This window comes from Sipha flava, unplaced genomic scaffold, assembly GCF_003268045.1.
Source record: "Sipha flava isolate LNK unplaced genomic scaffold, YSA_version1 133_pilon_pilon, whole genome shotgun sequence".
In the NCBI taxonomy this organism is placed as follows: Eukaryota; Metazoa; Arthropoda; class Insecta; order Hemiptera; family Aphididae; genus Sipha; species Sipha flava.
The window spans coordinates 751320-764321 of record NW_020271759.1 but is presented as its reverse complement, the minus strand read 5'-3'; the positions used below and the strand labels follow the sequence as shown (position 1 = coordinate 764321).

The following is a 13002-nucleotide window of genomic DNA, read 5'->3' as shown; positions in this document are numbered from 1 at the left end:
TAAAAACCCATGAATACCACTACATGCGATCAACGCAGCAGCAACTGCATTAGGCTGGAGAAACGAAATCATACATTTACTGAACTTAAGTACGGATTTCGAAGTTACTCGTAAGATATTTAAAAATCTAACATACTATAAATATAACAGGTAATTTTGAAATTATTTTAGTAATTTTGTAGAACTAAGAACTCTTGAAATAGTTTTGAACATACATAAAGGTATTTTTATTATAAAAGTTAGTATTTTAATTCGTTTTGTAACATAACTGAAAACTACAGAATGTATATAAGAATACTGCAACTATCATAATATACTAAACAAAATAACTTAATTAATTAATTTGTTTTACTTAAATAAATTATTTTACGCATTATATTCCATTTAAATTAAGAGCTTAAATCGGGAAACTTATGAAAATAATGTTTTCCAATCAATCATAGGATTATTTGGTACATAATGATGATGCTATTTTCTGCAGGGTATTTTAAGTGTCAGATCAAAATATTACATTGATGATGTTTCATCATAATTATGATCACGGCATAAATACGAATATATTTAAAATATACAGGGGTGTATTATCAATACACAATTTTGGTAATGTTCTTTTCAAATATTTTAGAATATTCAAAATATAATGTAAAATATATTATGTTTTAGTTAAGGAAATAATAACAAAAATATCCATAACCAAAAGAAATGTAAGTTATAACTAGGGCTCGGAACTTAATGCATTTAAAAAGTACTAAATATGCATGCACTTAAGCGCTTAAAAAAGTACAAATATACTCTAGAAATATGCACTTATATTTTATTTTTGTACATAAAATTTTCATTTGCACAAATATTTTATAAAATTATAAATATAGAAAAAGCAAAGCAATAAAAATAATTCTGATTTTTAGTTATTATTCATAATTTAAAAAAATAATAATAATAATAAAACAGCATTAAAAATATTGAATAAAAAAAATGCACTTGTAGAATGTTCAATAATCATTGAGTTATTTTCCTAGAAAAGTATTTATAGAAAATCATCGTATTTCGATAGCAGCTATTTGATATTTGTATAATATTTTATTTTAGATAAAGCTATAGTTATAATTTAAATATATATATATATATATATATATATATATATTATATTAACTAATAGGGAAGAAACATTGTTTTTAATATGAAATAGAAATTTGAAAATATAATACAAGAATATCAAGAAAGTTCTCTCAATATAAATGTATTTACTTTTTTATTTTTCGAATTTTCATATTGAATTTTCAAAAATTATAAAATATGCTTTAAAAAATTGTAAAATCAAGAAATATGCTCTAAAATCTTAAAATCACTAAATATGCAAAAATATGCACTATAAACTTTTGATATGTTTTTCGTAGTGTCTTGGAATAAATTTCAAGCTCACCTAGCAATAAATCCAATTGTGTAAAAAAAGCATGCAAATGCAACAACTTCCGAGCCCTAGTTATAACATACATAATAACAAATGTTAGCTGTATTATAGGGATATTGGATAATTTTATCTATATACTAATGAATTTGTCATTAAATATTTAATTACGAAATTCTGTATGCATACCTACATATATTGAAAAAAAATAATTTCACAGAGTCCACCATAAAACAATTTATTGTTCATGATACAAATATTAAGTAAACATAAATTAGTCAAATAATCAATGAATAATTGATATTGATTGTGGTTTGCATTGCGATAGTTAAAAATAAAAGATAAGAAGTATGTAGAGTAGAAAGTTGCTGCCAACCAGATTTTTAGCTTTTTATATAGAAAAATAATAAGATAAAATGAGTTGTGTCTGTTAGAATAGTGTAAGGGAATTTCCCTTATCTTAAGATAGTAATTAATTATTCTTAAATAATTAGTGACTGGCAACTACGCGAGTTATGCAACTGTTAAACTATACAAATTCAATATTATGTATAATACTGGAATTAAAACAAAACATAACACTACTTTTATCCAACAGTAAATTCCCTATATCATATATCTTAAGACATATTTGTACATTACAAGACCTATATAACATAGTGTTCAGTATTAATTTTAAATTATTACATTAAGTATTCTATTATTTACACTTTAAATTTCTTGACGATGTTTACACATAATATATTACATGAATAAGCATAGCTATAATTCCATTTACACAACTAACGTATAATATATACGTATATATATATGTTACGGATAGTGTCCGAAGGTTGGCTAATGTAAAAATTTCGGACTTCAGCCAACAAAAACAAATGGGTAATCTTAACACCAGCCAATAAAACCAACATTATCCAATTGTTATCGGCTAATGACTAAATAACATTAGCCATAGGTAAATTAAAAATTTAAAACTATTTATAATAATAATACAATATTTTGAAATTGTAATTTTTAATGAATATAGATATGTTGGGTAGTTGTATAGAGGTAAGCCGTGCACGTGGTAAGTAAAATATTTTCAATAATATAAATATTGTACACAGTTGTGTGCATTTTTATATTATTTTAAAATTGATATTGATTGCAAATTGATATGCATGCGGTTGCATACAATATTGTGTGCTCGATAGAGACAGTCCAGGGGCGGATCTAGGGGGATTCAGGGGGTCAGCTGACCCACAATTAATATTTGTTGATAAAATTGACCTCTTAGAAATTTTTTTCTCTTTTTAGACCTTGATTTGGACTCTTGGACAGTTGGCCCATCGGAGTTACTTGAAAAATGAATACCATGTATATTCAAAATTTAAAATTTTTCAATTCATAATTTATATTTTAAATTATATCGTTTTAGTAGGAAGTTAAGTATATCATATTTTATTCCATACGTTCCATACGTTTGTTGCATTGATAAAATTAGATTTTATTTATTAATTGTAAATAAGTCATTATCGGTGAAATCACTAATTCTAAAATGTAATATAAATATACTTATATACTTTTATGAGCATATTGTGTTTTTTTTTTTTTTTTTATAAGGTATTCATTTCTAATTCAGTTTCATCCCTAATAAATGGCCTCTTGAAATGGCTTCACCCACAGTTTTCTGACTCTGGATCCACCTCTGAGACAGTCCGTAATAATCTACCGTAATTATCGATTTAAGTTTATAAGTAGTTAAGATACCAGCTTGTAGTACTTTGTAGGTATATTTTGTTTTCAAGCCTGGGAGTTAATTAAGTTAAAAGTTAAGTTAAATTAACTTATTAGTTTAAATTATTTCATTATTAATAAATTAACTTAACTTATTTCCTTACAAATTAACTTGAAATTAACGTATTATTTTTTCGTTTATCCCAATTAAGTTAATTTTGATTTTCAAGACCAGAAAAATATTATAAACATTCGATAATAAGTTCATGGAATTTAAAAAAATATAAAAATAAAAATGTCGAAGAATTTTTAGATTAGTCCATAATATATATCTCGGTATTAACCATTGATAGGGATCCCACCGTTCTCGGGAAAAGTATTCAACCGTCTTCAGACTATTGAGTAAAAATAGTCATGCCATCCATGAATTACATTACCATTGTCATAAAAAGTGGCCGTAAATCTGCATAATAAAAATAGGTAAATATTATCATTGACTAAATAATTATTAATAATAATTCTATTCTATTATTATTAAAATTATTCCATAATCTATGATATTATTAAATATTATTGAATAAGAGAAGAAATGAAAGAATTTTTGTATGACTTAAACCGTTTAATTATTTGTATGGATAATGTTATTTAGACATTAGGTATATGTATCTGGATAATATTAAATATTGGTGGATAAAGTCCGAAATTTAAATATTAGCCAAAGGCAGAGGCTAAACTTGAGTTTACCCTATACTCCTAATACTAGCCGTAACATATATATATATATATATATATATTATCGGTAAATGTAGTATTTATAAGTAATAATAAAATATTTGTATTTTCTGCTTTTGTAAAACATCGTCATTATTAATTCGAATACTTAAACTAATAATGTTATAATTTAAATGATTCTGTTACGATAAAAAAATAAATATTATTAAAGTAATGAAGTATCTAAGGGTATATTTAACTCAAAAATTTATCAAATCAATTACAAGTTATAAATAAACAGATTCTTATAAGAATACATTAGGTATATTAAATTATTTAAATTTTAATTATTAAGCTAAGGTGTAAGGTGTAAGGTGTAAATATAGATTATAATTTAGAATGATTCACATAAAATAAAATTTTAGCTAATAATCTATTTTTAGCATTAAATACGACGTCTACAATAGTAGATTAATTTTTAACATTATTGTAATAGTACTTAAAACATAACAAGTGTCATGGTCGTATTTTAAACATAGCATATATTTAATGGATGTTACATTTTCCCTTTTATTTCTGATGTATAAAAAATGAGATGGTTAAAAAAATGAATCGTTATTGACATTAGGAAATTCCATTATTATAGTGGTGCTTGAAACTGTCGTCATGACGACAAAAACTGTCGACGCAGTCCCAATCGAAAAATTCCAAACCACCCGAAGCCGAGGTGATTGCACTCAGGTATAATATAATAACGCTCATTTGCTAACGTATGTTCGTAAAACCTTGACCCTGAATGTGGACGTTTTAGTCTTTAATAAAAATTAATCAAAAGTATTTTCAAATAAAAACCACCCCTACCGCGATAGGTATATTTCAATAATACGGCAAGTTACCGATTGTTTTCAAATATTTTCAACGTACGTCACACCGATCAAAGAGGTCTTAAAAATGAATTCTAATTTAAAATATGGACTGATACATCGAAATCCTATACTTATTCAATTTTGTTTTCATCGGTAGTAAGTTAAAAAAATGATATAAGGTAACAAAGATTGTAAGAAACGCATACTTTCTTAATCACCAACTCCTAACCGCCAGTAGGTAAATAGAAAAAATCTAATTATAAAATATTGCAAGGCATATGAATGAAGCATACTGATTTAGACTAAATGACGGAAATCTATTTGAACAAGGGTGAGAAAACACCTAATCACAGGGTTCAGGAATCTGTGGGCGAAAATTGTCGGTTTCGTTGATTGGGGATCCTGTATCAGAGAAGGTTAATGGCCGGAGCGTAGTGCAGTGTACGTGTGCGTTTGTGTACTTTGGTGTACATTTGTATCTATTATACGCAATGACGACGAGGAGAGAGAGAGACGAGATCCGATGGTGTATGATCCGGTTATACGTGTGCGCGACGCGGACGAGGAGCAGTGACGGCAGTGGCGGTTGTTCCGGAGAAGGCAGTAACAAAAAGAACCACTTACAATGACTCGATTCTCGTCAACGTATGTGTGTACGCGCGTGCGTGTGTAGAAAATAAGAGAAAAATATAAAAAAAAAAAAAGCCAAAGGATGAGCACGCGCGATGGCGTAACAAGAAGGAGAAGACCTAGGGGGAGAAGGAGACTGTGCGAGGGTGCAGGGCGGGAGAAATTTTGTCCGTTTCGTCGGTGACCGGAGGTGGCTGGTTCGTTGGTAATGGAAAAACGTGGCGACTTCGGGTGGGAGAGTAGCGGCTATTGTTGGCGGGAAGTGCCCGCGGAGCATCCATTTCCGGTAACTCGGTCAATGTCGCTTGCGCTCGGAGCCAGACCGGCGGTGGCGGCAAATCTCTCGCACACGGTGAATGAACGTTGTCGGCGGGCGCCACGGCGCATCTCGAGAACGCGGCCCGGAGGGATCCCCGTGAGGAAAACATATCCGGTCGCACGACGGACGTTTTTGACGGTTACGCGAACCGGTTCTCAAACTTCATCGGGCGTTTCCCGCGAAACGGAAAACCCAATAGAATACCCGTTGAGCAATGAAATACGAATAATAACGTATTATTAATCATAGATTATACATCTTCGGATATCAGATGTTTTAAACCTAATACGATCGCGGAATTTGAATTTCGGACTTCGGATACCACGGTCAAATAATTCGGATAAACGGTACCTACTTCATTTTTATAAACCACGTCGATTTTTCAGATATATTTCAATACAGAACCCAAAGCTTAGAGTCGACGAAACCAAAATTTGCTACGTCCCGACGTCGATTCAAATTTATAACAGATTTTTTGTTTATCAATGCGCACTGGAAAAAATATCTTTTCCGACGTGTTTGTTGAAAACCTATTTACCGGCCGAACTTTAAACATCCGGCAGCGGTATATTTGTTGCATATTTTTGTATCGAATAGTGAAAAAATAAAATATATTAAACCGTAATTGTTTGAACATCAACGAAAAGTCAAGTTTCGATAAACATGGTTAAGAACTAAAAACTAATATTTCTGGAGTCATAAATATGACTCAAGAAATATCGTGTAAGGTATATTTTTATTTTATATGATTTTTGAGTTTATATGTTAATACGAAATTACAAAATAAACGTATTTTATAGATTAAAACTAATTTTTGATTTAGCATTACTTTTAAATAAATAAAATGTATTAGATTATTAAAGTTGTAAAGTTTTTATAAATTGCATATATTATTTATTATCCCGTTCTGATTATTAAATTTAATCATAAAATTTAAAAAATACTAAACATCATTTTGTTTTTAAAATATTAAATGATAAGATAGCAAACATCTATGTGTTTTGCAAGTTAATGGATTCTAAAAGGAATCAAATATTTTTTCCAGCAATAAGATAAACGAAAGTACAGCATCATGCTATGAATAAAACCATTATTTCTATATTTCTATTTTTCTCAAGTGCGTGAGAAATTTGTTAGTATTTTTTAGGCCATTGAACTCAACATATGACAAATGTTATGAATGACATATCTTGAATAATCTTTGGTATCCTAAGGTATATGATAAAATAGTAATATCGTACGAAGCCATAACTCGTAAATTAATACAACACACACCGTTGATTAAGAAGATTGTTGGGTATAAACAAAATCAATTTCTCACCAAATAGCATTGAATATCCGACGCCAGTATTGTTGAATATTCCTATTTATCAGATAAAATACTTGTGCATACAAACTTATAGCTAACATATCATGAAAACATTAGTGATAAGTATCAAACATAATATTGACAACAACCAGTATTCAATATTTTCCTATTTTTAACATACGCTTATTTATGTAACACCTACATACCTAGAGTATAATATAATATATGTTAAGTAAAACTTACATAAAGCAATAAGACGAATATTTTTGTAAATGATCAGTGCTTACCTAAAACAAAATATAATATTAAATTATAATTACATTTAAAGTAAAAATATTATTAATTCATTAAAGGTTATAAAGGTAAAATAATGTTATAAATATAAATATATATATATTTAGATTAATGGTATTCATACAAACATAAAACTAATTTTATATCTGGCATAATTTAGTAGCATAAAATATTTGACATTTGTTTATCAAATAAAATTATCCAGTTTTTCTAATATTTTTACATTTATTAGAATTATAATATTAAATATTAGAATTATAATATAAAAATCAAAAGGGTAAATTATATTCCACTCTTATTTATAATTACATAAAATATGTTTGCTTGTAAAAAAATACAATATCAACAAAAAATAAATAACCAAAATTTAAAATTGATATTTGATATAGATAAAATTGATACTTGAACTATTAAACACAAAAATTTATTAGTATATCTATAGGTCGGCCATGTGCCCAATTAATGCATTGTATATACGGTATAGGTAGTAGTGTAATACCTATAAGCTGTTTTTCAAAACTTTACAAACCAGTTCCTTATTACTTTCGCAAACACGTCTATCAAATACCTATAGGTAATATGATACAGAACAAAAAAAAAATCAAAATTGTGGTAAGAAAATTGTACACAATTGCATCATAGTTTATTACAATAATTTAAAAAAATATCTATGAGTATTTGACATTTTTATAAGGATATATATTTACATTTAGGGGAATTATATTTCAATGATATTTTCATCAGATAAATACGAGTTCATTATATTAAGGTAAACTATAACTAACAAACAAAATAACACAAATTAAAAATTTGAACCTATACTTAAAAAAATATGTTAAGATGGTAATTATTTTAAGACAGAGGACTCATATTCCTGAGGTCCCAAAATCAAAAAAAATCTATAAATCTACGCCAATAATAATAAGTTGCAAAGAGGAAATCTAAGATTAAATTAAGTCGTAGCCATTGATTTTCGTAACTGTTAATTATTGAGAAAAGAAAATATTTTATTTTATTTTCGTTATTAATTTTGTATACTTATCTTTAACATTTATTGAATATTTATATACTACGCTAAATAAAATATAAAGTTTATTCTATATATATATTTTTTTTTATTTAATTTTTGTCTTTTTTTCGATTTTAATTAAATTATTTATTAATTTTTTTTAAATATTCAAAATGTTATTATAAAAAAAGTATATATATATTTTTTATTATATTTATTTTTAATATTTTTTTATAGATATCATTATAATATATATATCTATATATTTAATATATACTATATTTAAAATAATATTAATAAATTATATTATAGTTGTTATACAATATATATTATATATATTATTAATAATTCATTTAAATATTTGTAGTTATATAAACATATAACATAGGTTTTGTCTTTGAATGTTAGAAGAATTATTTTTTCAAATATACCACTATTTTTACTATTAATACAAAAATATTTTAAACCAAAAACCATTTTTGTTTACAAAATAAAAACCAATAAATACAAAAATAATGCATACAGCCATGAAGGCCAAATTCGATTTTAATAAACTATTTAAAATAATATAATGGATATATTTCGTTGAAAAATTATGGCTAATAAATAAGGTTTTATAAATAAAATAAAATTTACTTTATGCTATGTACTCATGAATGGTTGACTCTGAGGTCAGTAATAGAATTTTCATTAAACTTGGACCTATTTTTAACAAAAAGGAATTTTGTGTCTTTGAACTAAATAATAACAATTACCTGCATAATGGTAGGTACTTTATGATTTTGCTAAGCGAAAGGGAAAGGATATTTTTCAACTAAAATCGTTGTATTCGGATGACGAGGAAAGATAGAGAAAGAAAATATACTTGTAATGAACAAAGTCCCGCAAGAACCCGAAGAGTCTTTTAAAAACTGTAGTTATCCTTGCCCCAAAATCTAGTGGCTTTCACCATTTGTGTATAGAGAATCTCAAGGTGATCGTTATTTTAGGAAATATAACGCGTGTTTACGTTGTGCAAACACATGCGTTTTACGCCTGTTAATTACGTCTGTGAGTATGAAGTCCTTCCTAAGGTAGTAAAGCAAATAATAAAAACATTATTGCACGAATTACGAAGAACCATTGGAAACAGACCGGAACAACTAGATGTCTATAATAGTGAAAATGATAATGACCGAGTCTAAATAACTTGAGTTTCCGAATGTTTAAAAAAAAAAAAAAAAAATTAAAATAATTACAAACGGATATCAACGAAAAGATTAAAAACATTAATAGATTCAGACGTATAGGACGTATTGGACATGCATGTTTGTAAATATCCATGAACTTATTCAATTAAAATATGTTGCAATTTGTAAATAAATAATAAATCAAATCTCGATTTCCAGTAAACAAAACAAACCACGCCGAATGCAACATCGTTAAAAATTAGTAAGTTATATAATCGCGGCGATTGTATACACATAGTTATCCGGCTAGCAGGAAACAACGTCGGGCGGTATACCCATAATATGTGTGATACGAAACAGGGCTTTTGCGAGGTTAAATTTAAATCGAGATTTTTGTAACGTACGTATTTGAAATTCGTAAAACGTATAGGATTACGTAACGGACGTTTATTGGACTGGTTTAAGTGTTTATAAGACAGTTCTTTCGACACTTACGCATTTCGGAACACGCGGGACTTGATTTTCTAAACAAATTTTACCGAGCGCATATGAGCGCACGCATCCGCCCGAGTGTCTGAGTCGTTACGACGGGCAGTGCGGCACGTATGTTGATTTGAAATATACGTGTATTTCTTTTTGTCGTACGCTAACTAAACTCATAGATCACATACCGGTTACTCTTCGATCGTCGCAGCAGACCCCGGGGCGACCAAAATAATTTTGGTTAGTGGCAGGGTCATCGGCATCCGGTAGCCCCCACGAACGTATATGCAGAGGTTCACAATACTATTTTTTTTTTACACACAATACGTATACAGGAAGAAGAAGAAGAAGAAAAAGGAGAAGAATATTGTTGCTGTAATGCAACCATTGATTGGCAACCGGTTTCTCATGGATCTGGCGTGCATGCCTGTCGCCGGTGTCGCGTCGTACACGCATCCCGAGAAATAATAATAATAATAATAATCGCCTGCACAACGGTGCGGCAAATCGAAATCGAACGGAACCCATTGTCCACCGGGGTCCCTATTGTGTCCGACCGATTGAAATAGATTTCGTCCCCGAGGCGAATTACTCGCTAATTAAACCCGATGAGAACGCCACCTCATAGAAAACGTACAAGATGAATGAACTGCGCACACAAATGTGATCAATGCACACTTGTTGTGTGTATATATTGTCATGAGATCGTCAAACGTATATAGCGTACACGAACGACGGAATTCCGAACGTATCGAAACCGAGATGAAAATTGTAAGCGCCAGGTTTTCGCAAGTTCCGGAGAGCAGCATTATCTGTTAACAATCTCTGACAAAGAGTAACGTTGCCGAGAAATTGTGATGGCCTCTCGCGTGCAGTTTGAATCCGTGATATGGTTATTATTATTATTATTATTTCGCTGGTCACGTGTTATTTTGATTTTCATTATTTCTTTTTCGTTCGTTTGCTATGATTAGAATTTCACGCGAATTTCGTGTAAAATTAAAACTCATCGCGGTAAACGTAAAATTCAGAAGTATATTATTTTATGCGTTCAAACTGTAATACGCATTCTATACACTTTTATTTGAAGGTACATCGTATACAAAGTTATTTTAACAGATATTATTAATAGGCGTTCGTGAGAAAAAAAATACGAAGCAAATAATTGAACGAAGAAAGTGATATCTTTTGTATTTTCTAACAAATACTTACAACATTATTTTTCCATTTTATTACATAGAATATAATATATATTATATAATTAAACATCAAAGGGCGTAGAAGAAAATCCGTTTGTGACTTAATCAACACGGTGCTTTTTTTAAATGTAATTATTCGAGTCAGGTGAATCGTCAATTTATTTTCGAGCAATAACCGTACACACAGTTTACTGACATTCTTATATGTAATAATCAAGGATATGTGTAATCTAAGGTATCAATATAATAATATAATGATTAGTTTATGAAGAATATATATTTAAGGAAATTAAAATGACAAATATTATTTCTACGTACCTACCGACTACAAACAATAACTGTGAATTAGAAGAAATACGACGGTTTTATGGAATAATTATTATGATCATTAATCGAATCGATGAAATTAATTAGACTTCGTTCAGAATTTTCAAGAAAATGAATTATTATCAATAAACTATAATATTTTTTTAATATTTAATACAGTAATACAATATATTGTAAACCATTAATAATTACCTTGCATAAATATTAATACCACAATGAAAGGAAAAATTAAGTGCATATTAGCTTTAATTAAAATCATAAGCTTATAGAGTATAATTTTAGATAGATAATAAACGTACCAGATGACCGTTGCACGTGTAGGCTACTTAACTGAAACTGAGTAATAGATAGTATGTGGAAAAGATTGTGTTTCTTTAAAAAAAAAAACGATCGTAAAACCACGTAATTTTATCATAGACCCATCCCAGAAACACCAAGTACTCTCATTACTGATTTTTATTTAAATACGATAATTTTCACATATTATACTCGATAGAAAAAGAAAAAAAAACTATAGTAAAAACATTATTTCTTTTGGTACCCCTTTTTTAATACATTTTATTATTAAGGATTATTATATATTTTTATATATTGTATAGTATGTAAATATTTAATCGAATATATAATTACTTTTTTATTACAAAATAATTGAACCCCTGAACAGTATAATTTCTTAATATTCTATAATTATTATGATATTTCAGGAAAAATTCATTGGTAGGTTATTAGTAGGTATTTTGGGACACTATATGCATCTAAACTTGGGCATATTGGTAAAGACATCATAGTATGTTAGTTTTATGCTCTGTAGTGAAAATAACATGATCGTAAAACAAGTGATGTCTATTGAAATATTTTTGAAAAAACTATTGTAACACAAAGTAATCCCAAAAATCCAAAAATGAATTGAATTACAATAGTTGAATTTTTGAGATCATTAAAGTTTGATAGTTTCAATCAATAAAACTATCAAAATACTTATGAACTAATCAAACCCTCATTCTAGTACAATATGATAGCGTATGCAAAATATATATATGACTTTAATGAATAGCAATCTTACGTTTTGAATAATGAAAATAAAATAAAGTGAAATAAAATCTATTTTAAATGGGCTACTATAAAATCGTGTACTAATTGTTTTCGATATATTGCAATAAACTATAAATTACTCATTATGTGTACGAGGAACTTCAAATAATAAGTTCGATCACCAAATATCAACTGTAATTCGCTAGTAAATGGAAGAAAATAATGCTCAGTTTTAATTTTAAAGTCAATAGTAAATAGAAAAATAGAAGTAAAATAGAAAATTTTATTCGATAAGTATATTGTTCTCGACTTAAAATATTTAAGTTGCAAAATAGCAATTAATCAACACGAATCGAAGTTTAAAAATATATGCATTGAATGGTGACATATTATGACGGAATGTTTATGTTCAAACACATTTAATAAAGCATGTATTTATGGTAAAAGAAATCAACAATTAAATTTAGAGATAATTAATTTATAAAAGTTTTAACCATTTTAAATATATAATAAAATATGCTATTTACTAT

The 13002-nt window shown here is 28.0% G+C and overlaps 1 protein-coding gene across 2 annotated transcripts in view; it reads right to left on the bottom strand.

Annotated features, from left to right (window-relative positions):
• Positions 1-13002, bottom strand: part of LOC112679243 (ecdysone-induced protein 74EF) — a 97730-nt gene that overhangs the window by 41969 nt on the left and 42759 nt on the right. The gene's annotated exons all lie outside the window — the stretch shown is intronic.